The following is a 6,502-nucleotide window of genomic DNA, read 5'->3' as shown; positions in this document are numbered from 1 at the left end:
AATTTTTGATTAATCCACATTTAATGCACTGGTCTGTATTTGGGGCAGCAGGATGGTGTGTGTGGGATGTGAAATAACTTTTTTTTTGTATGTGTATGACTTATCTCTGGAACTGAACGGAGTAAAGGACTGCAGTGTTGCAGGGAGCCTGCAGCGGGCGCCACTTCAGTGTCTCGTGTCAACAGACTGCGTAAACTTTGCTGGTAGCTGGCAGCATCCCAACATCTGCTGACGGAATTAGTTTATGCTTTAAATCTAATCTGAGACATCAGCTGTTATTATTGTTAGCAGCATGACTTAACTCAGGGAAAAATTTAATTCAGATAAATTGAATGAGCTTTCAGTGAGCTGGTAGGTGAATTTGGGCACGTTTGGACAGAGCCAGGCTGGCAGATTCCTCCTGTTTTTCAGTCTTTATGCTAAGCTAAGCGGAAAGATGCAGGCTGCACCTTCACATGTGTCAATGGAAATGTGACTCACAGCAATAAAGAGTAAAAGCATATTTCCTATAATGTCAAACATTTTCTTTAAAACGTTTTTACTTCTGTAAAGATTCATGATAGTGTCCCTATATGCATGCAGGCCAGGGTGTTAGTTGATTGATTGAACACACACAACCCAAAACCTGTCAAAGTACAGTACATATATGTAGGATTTAGATTCACTATCAAAAAGGTTGGCGACCCCTGCTGTGCTGATACAATCATTTCTTTAATTATTTAATTTGACAACACGGTTTGCTGATGCAGCTCCTTGTTTACTGAGGCACTTGACTTTTAATGACTTTACTAGGATCAAAAGTTCAGGTACCACAAGGTGTGTCATGGGATTTCTGGGGGATGGTTTGTACTTACAGTTACTCTGCAAATCATATTATGTGTCTACGCCTACTAGTCAACCAAGTTGAATCCAAGTATATAAAAATCAGTGTGTTTACATAACATTCATTAAAGTCAAGTTACAATTTCATGAGTCACAATTTTCCAAGAGAGGAAATAATCTTATCAATTTACAGTAATAAAGATGTCAGTGCCCTTTTATTTTCAGGTGATATTGTGCTCAGGTCGTTGATATTCCAAACTTGCATTTCATCGAAGCACAACAACCGTAACATACATATTGCCATACTAAAGGCCCACTACATTTGAGTTGTCACTTTGAATAAAAGTAGGGATTTTCCTATGTATTAAATGAAAATGTACTTTAGTAAGATCATGCTCGGTTTGGGTTATGGGGATCTGGGGTAGATGGTTTGGTCCTGATATATGTTAATTATGGATGCCATGTATCAAATACCAATACTAGATACCTCATGTTATCAAAATGCCACCTTCTGCAAACCTCAAAAAAGTCCAAAACCGTTTTCTTAAAAAACAATATGAACTTAAATACCTAAAAAAAGCAAACTGTTTGCCACATGGCGGTTTAGCCCTGTTACCCAACATTTTGCCAACTGGGTTACGTCAGGATAACTACCCGAACCAAAGTGTGTGAATGTAGGCCAATAAACAACCATCAGATGGCGGTGTGGTGGAATACATCAGCCTGAAGACAACACAGTGGATGACAAGCAGAAAGTACCTCATATTAACATTTTAGGAGGTGGTGAACGTGCTGGTTGAGTAACTGTTCAACGGTAAAAAAAAAAAAAGAAGAAAAAAAAAGCGCAGTTTATGCAAGACAGGTTATTAGCCTATTACAGAACATGTTGTCGGGGCTGTCACTGAGTATCTTCACAGAGGGAGGAGGGAGGGATGCGTCACCGCTAGGCCGCCTCTGATTGGCTGAGCCGCTCCATGACAGGGCGAGAGGGGAAGGCGCTCAACGTCACGGTGGATGTGAGCATGCGTGATGACTAACGTCAACCCCGTTGCTTTATGAAAGCCGAAATCCCTCCATGAGCAGAGGACCAGTTTAAAAACCCCGTCGGTGGAACACAAGGAGCTCGTCTCGGAAGAACCTCAAAGACTCCACTACGGTCCTTCCTTCCGGCTCGGGTTATCTTCCGGGTACAAGCGTTACCCCCCTCCTCCTCGTGCGCACACCGCTTTAACAACACAAACCCACGGGGACCAGCCAACGGACGGAACCGATAAGGGAAGTGGGCTCCTTCTTCTCTTTCATCAAGCAATCAAGCAGGTAAGGACAAAACCTGCCATTTTAAATCCCACGAGACACTCTCAGCACACACGTGGACGTTAGGAAGCGGGACGTTTAGAACCCCCGGGTCTATGCTAACCGTAGGTCTCGAGCTGGCAGCGGATAACGAGTAACTGTTAGATATGTAACGTAGCTAACGCGAGACGACTCAGCGGGCCGGTGTGACCGCCTGTCTGCTGATGCTGAAGTGTCACCATGAAACCCAAGGCCCATTAGTCACTCTTTACCGTATCCCTCTTTAGCACGACAAAACATAGCAAATAATCAACAAACAATCACATTTCACGCAGGAACTGAGGCTACTTGTCTTTATGACGGTGACTGAGGCCAGACGTCTCAATGTTTCTAGATATGAGAGCTTTATTGTGTCTTTAAAACATAAAACACATTGTAGAGCGAATAAACACGCATCCCTAATCTACATGGCTCTGTACCATTTTATTAAACTACAACTACCAGGCCGCTCTCACTGGCATACCGGAGCGTATCTGTCCATTATAGGTTTATTGGTTCTTGATGATGGGTTTGTCCTGGAAACGTGTGAGTGTGTGTGTGTGTGTGTGTGTGTTCGTGTTCGTGCGCGCGCATGCGCGTCTGTCATAGGCAAATACACACTATGAAACAGGTTGAAATGCATACATAGTATGGTAATTGTCATGAAATTGTGATCTATAAAGATATATCATCAGTCTTTATTAACCCCTAATGACAAAGGGAACGTTTGACTGTCTGCAACAATCTAATGAGTTTGTGGCTCGTTGTCAACATGACGCTGCTTTTCTCAATTTATTGACACTGAGACTTAAGGCACAACTTCACCTGCTTCCGAGGTTCACTGAGAACAAAAATAGTTGTTTTAGTATAAAGCATAAAACTTATTTTGATACCAATACTTTTCATAATCTTGGCCATCAAGCCATGGTAAACTGAGTAAGGCCACAATAAAGTTGTTCTTGCTGCCCCCTTTTTTTCCCCAGTAAATTGATTGGTTGTTTTGTCAACGAAGATTTTTTTTAAATTTTTTTTTGATAAGTCATTTTTTAATGCTTTTTCATGCTGAATGACTTATTTCTAAGAAATGTATGAGCACATCTCTGGTGTACACAACATTCATTTGTGTGATTCTTTGTGGAGACTGTTCAACAGATTTGTCGTTTACATCAACTAATCGATTGGTCAGCAAAATGACATGAGTATTAGTTGACGAAGAGATTCTTTGGTCGAGGACAGCCCTATTATAAATGTAGCTTGAGCCGACAAAGTTGTTCTTTATGCTACAAGTGTTGCTTTGATTTTGTCCCTTCCTTTCTGTTTCTCCTTTCTAACAATACTGACATTAGCAGCTATAAAGTGTTTTTATACCAGCGTGATGATGACCATCATTTGCACATTACTGTCCATAAAACATTGTGTGGGATCTCTCTTCAGTTAGCGATCAAAGCCCTTTAACTAAACACTGTTATGATATTAGACGGGTAACTTCTTGTATTTAAAATTCTTTCGGAGATTCAGAGCTTTTGATGTCTTCGTTAATTCTTTGAATGGTTTTCTAGAGCTACCGTAGAGTCCATCCTACATCATGCTGGCTTTGGAAACCTTGGGGATCAAGTTCACGGAGTGTTTTCTCAATTAATTAAGAACTTAAGTGCAAAATTAACAAAAGGTTTAAGAGAAAGTGTAGTGGAAAAATAGATTCCACCAACATTTGTGTTCCAAGTGGACCTCTACACACTGTTTTCCACCATCGCTATACAGAGAGAGCCCTGTCCTGAGCTGTATGCACTATTGTATTGTGCAGTAATGAAGCTTAAAGGTTGAAGAAGCTTGTGACTGGAAGGTTGCCAGTTACACTCCAGTTGGTTAATCGCATTGAACTGAGTGCTAATGTAAAGTGTGATTTAAAACCAAACCAAGATCTTCAATTATATTCCCTCAAAATGTTTTACATCAGATTTTCTCCAAAATTTGAGCGAGTACATGCTTATTATCAATTTAGACACCATAATTGTGTATCATGATATGATACATGAATTCATCATGATATGATTCCATTAAAAGAAGATGCATTATCACATTGCCCACCCCTACTGTAGTTTTTAGCAGTGAACTATTCAACTGTAGGAATGTATCTGACTCTACTCATGTGTTGAATCTAGACCGTGTGGATTCTGGTAAGAGGACCATTATGTAAGCACAATTGTTACTGAGTTTGTCCCTCTGTCGGTTAACCTTATATTGAGATGGTTCTCACTGTTAAGTGCTTGGGTTTAGGCACGCAGGTGGCGTGTGTTTGCATGCTTGTAGTTTATCAAGGCGTTCAGTTTAGGCCAGTGTTTTTATCAATTAAGTGTCTTCTATTCTTCTGTGTGTGTTTTTTCTTTTTGTTAAAACAAGGCAATTTTAGTTTTTTCTGGGTCAGTAAAAGCAAACTTGAACTTTGACGTTAGTCTGAAAATATCCTCCATCATGGGGCCGGTAGTGACTTGGCTGAGAACGTTTGTTGGATATATAGATTCCATTGTTTTCCATTAAAAAAAGAAAAAGAAATTATCAAGGAAATTCAACTTGCTTTTTTAAATATTTTTTTTTATGATTTATGTCATTATAGCTGTGTTACACTGCACAAAGGACACCTTTTTTGAGATGTAGGATATTGCAGTGAAAAGATTTAGATAAGATAGAACTTTATTTATCCCGAGGCAAATCATTTTGTAGCAGAATTAGTGTCGAATCACTCTTGGACCCAAGCAAAGGACAATAATGTGTTTTATTATTTGTGCATACAAGTAATTCCTTGTAGCTCGCAACGCACATATGTACTGCTGTGCCAAAAAAACAGCATAGAAGCATAAAAAAAGTTTACTTGGTAACTGACTCGTCAGCCACCTTGTTATATGTGCTGGATGACCGACGGAGAGGACCGCAAAGGTGCAGCTGTGGTGTAAAAGGAGAGAGGCTGTTGAAATCCCTAGGTGGCGCCAGTGCTGCTGACTGTTCAGGTGCTCGACGTAAGGTTACTTCTACTCCGTGAGGAAGTTGATGAAACAATGATTCGTGCATCAAAAGCCTGTGTGACCACAGATGTCTGGGTGACGGGCCTTTTTGTTCATTTAGACCTGCAACGACTGTTTTGTTTGGGGACTAGTGTGAAGGTGGATCACCTGAAAAAGAAAGCAGTGTCGCCGGCTGTGTGGAACAGGTGTTTTATGCAAGAGGAGGAAGAAAGTTGTTTACAGATGAGATGGTATGTTTGTTCCCAAAACCACACAAGGATATTGGATGGAAAGAGTGTTCCTTACCAGCAACCCATGAAGAGCGTGGATCAAGAGATGACATCCAGTTTGGTGAAATCTTCTTTCATTACGGCAGCGCCTAACAGCTTTTTTCACTATGGATTAGTCTGCTGATTAGTTTCTTCATCAATTGATCAATGGCCTTCTCTATAAAATGTCAAAACAGTAAAATAAGTAACTTCCTAGACCCAGTGGCGGCGTCTTCAAATTTGTTGTCGTTATTTGAAAACTAGTTTCTCAAGAATAGCTTAGTCACTCTGACTTTCAGTAAGTGGACAGAGGATCACCTCACAAGAAGTCGGGTCAAGAGAGAGCGCAGTGAGGGGATCTGGGCCACAGAACTGGATCCTTGGCCCCGTTTGCCGCTGGCAGCCTGTGACTAAGATTACACCGTCACGCTGTGCCATGCCCTGCTGTGTAAAGGTTTATATGATTACACTAGCAGCAGAACCCTAGTCTCCCTTTATCTTCCTCTCTCCCCCCCATCATCTCTCATCCACCCAAAACAAACCTTGCATCTACATGGTAAATAAAATAAAGCGACCTAAATAAGTAACTTACAATACATACGATCAAATGGCCATTGGTAAAATGGACTGGTTTTATTGTAATGCATACTAAATGATAAGAGATGTTAAAAATAAAGTAAATCAAAGAACATACAGAGGCTACTTGTTAACTAGCATACACTTACTGTAGGATGCATCAGCGTTGGGCACACAAGGCACACCATATGATTCTCACATAACAAGAACTGAACTACATGGCCCACAGCATTACTTTGTTAACCACTGTAACAGTATCCAGAGGATCGTTTATTCTCAGTGAGTGTTACGTCCCTTCTGTTGTCCAGGGGAAGGATTTAGGGACTACCACAAAATAACCCAAATGAAAACCAAATAGCTCGTGTACCATAAACAATATTTATTATGCTCAGACAGTGACAGATGAGCGAGTCTCAACACAAGATTTGGGAGAGGATGGGACAGGTGTGGTCGTGCCAAACAATTGAAACAAAGACAACAGAACTTGGCCTAACTAACTAACCT

At 40.7% G+C, this 6,502-nt stretch overlaps 1 protein-coding gene across 6 annotated transcripts in view; it reads left to right on the top strand.

The window, feature by feature from the left end:
* The first annotated feature begins 1,861 nt into the window (after nucleotides 1–1,861).
* Nucleotides 1,862–6,502, top strand: part of slc23a2 (solute carrier family 23 member 2) — a 40,194-nt gene continuing 35,553 nt past the window's right edge. For all 6 annotated transcript variants that reach the window (XM_031856821.1, XM_031856820.1, XM_031856819.1 and 3 more), the window contains exon 1: nucleotides 1,862–2,139. The gene's annotated coding sequence lies outside the window, so the exon portion shown is untranslated. The remainder of the gene's footprint in view (nucleotides 2,140–6,502) is intronic.

This window comes from Anarrhichthys ocellatus, unplaced genomic scaffold (assembly GCF_004355925.1).
Source record: "Anarrhichthys ocellatus isolate YVR2014 unplaced genomic scaffold, GSC_Weel_1.0 scaffold17, whole genome shotgun sequence".
Taxonomy (NCBI): domain Eukaryota; kingdom Metazoa; phylum Chordata; class Actinopteri; order Perciformes; family Anarhichadidae; genus Anarrhichthys; species Anarrhichthys ocellatus.
This window is presented reverse-complemented; position numbering and strand designations above follow the sequence as displayed.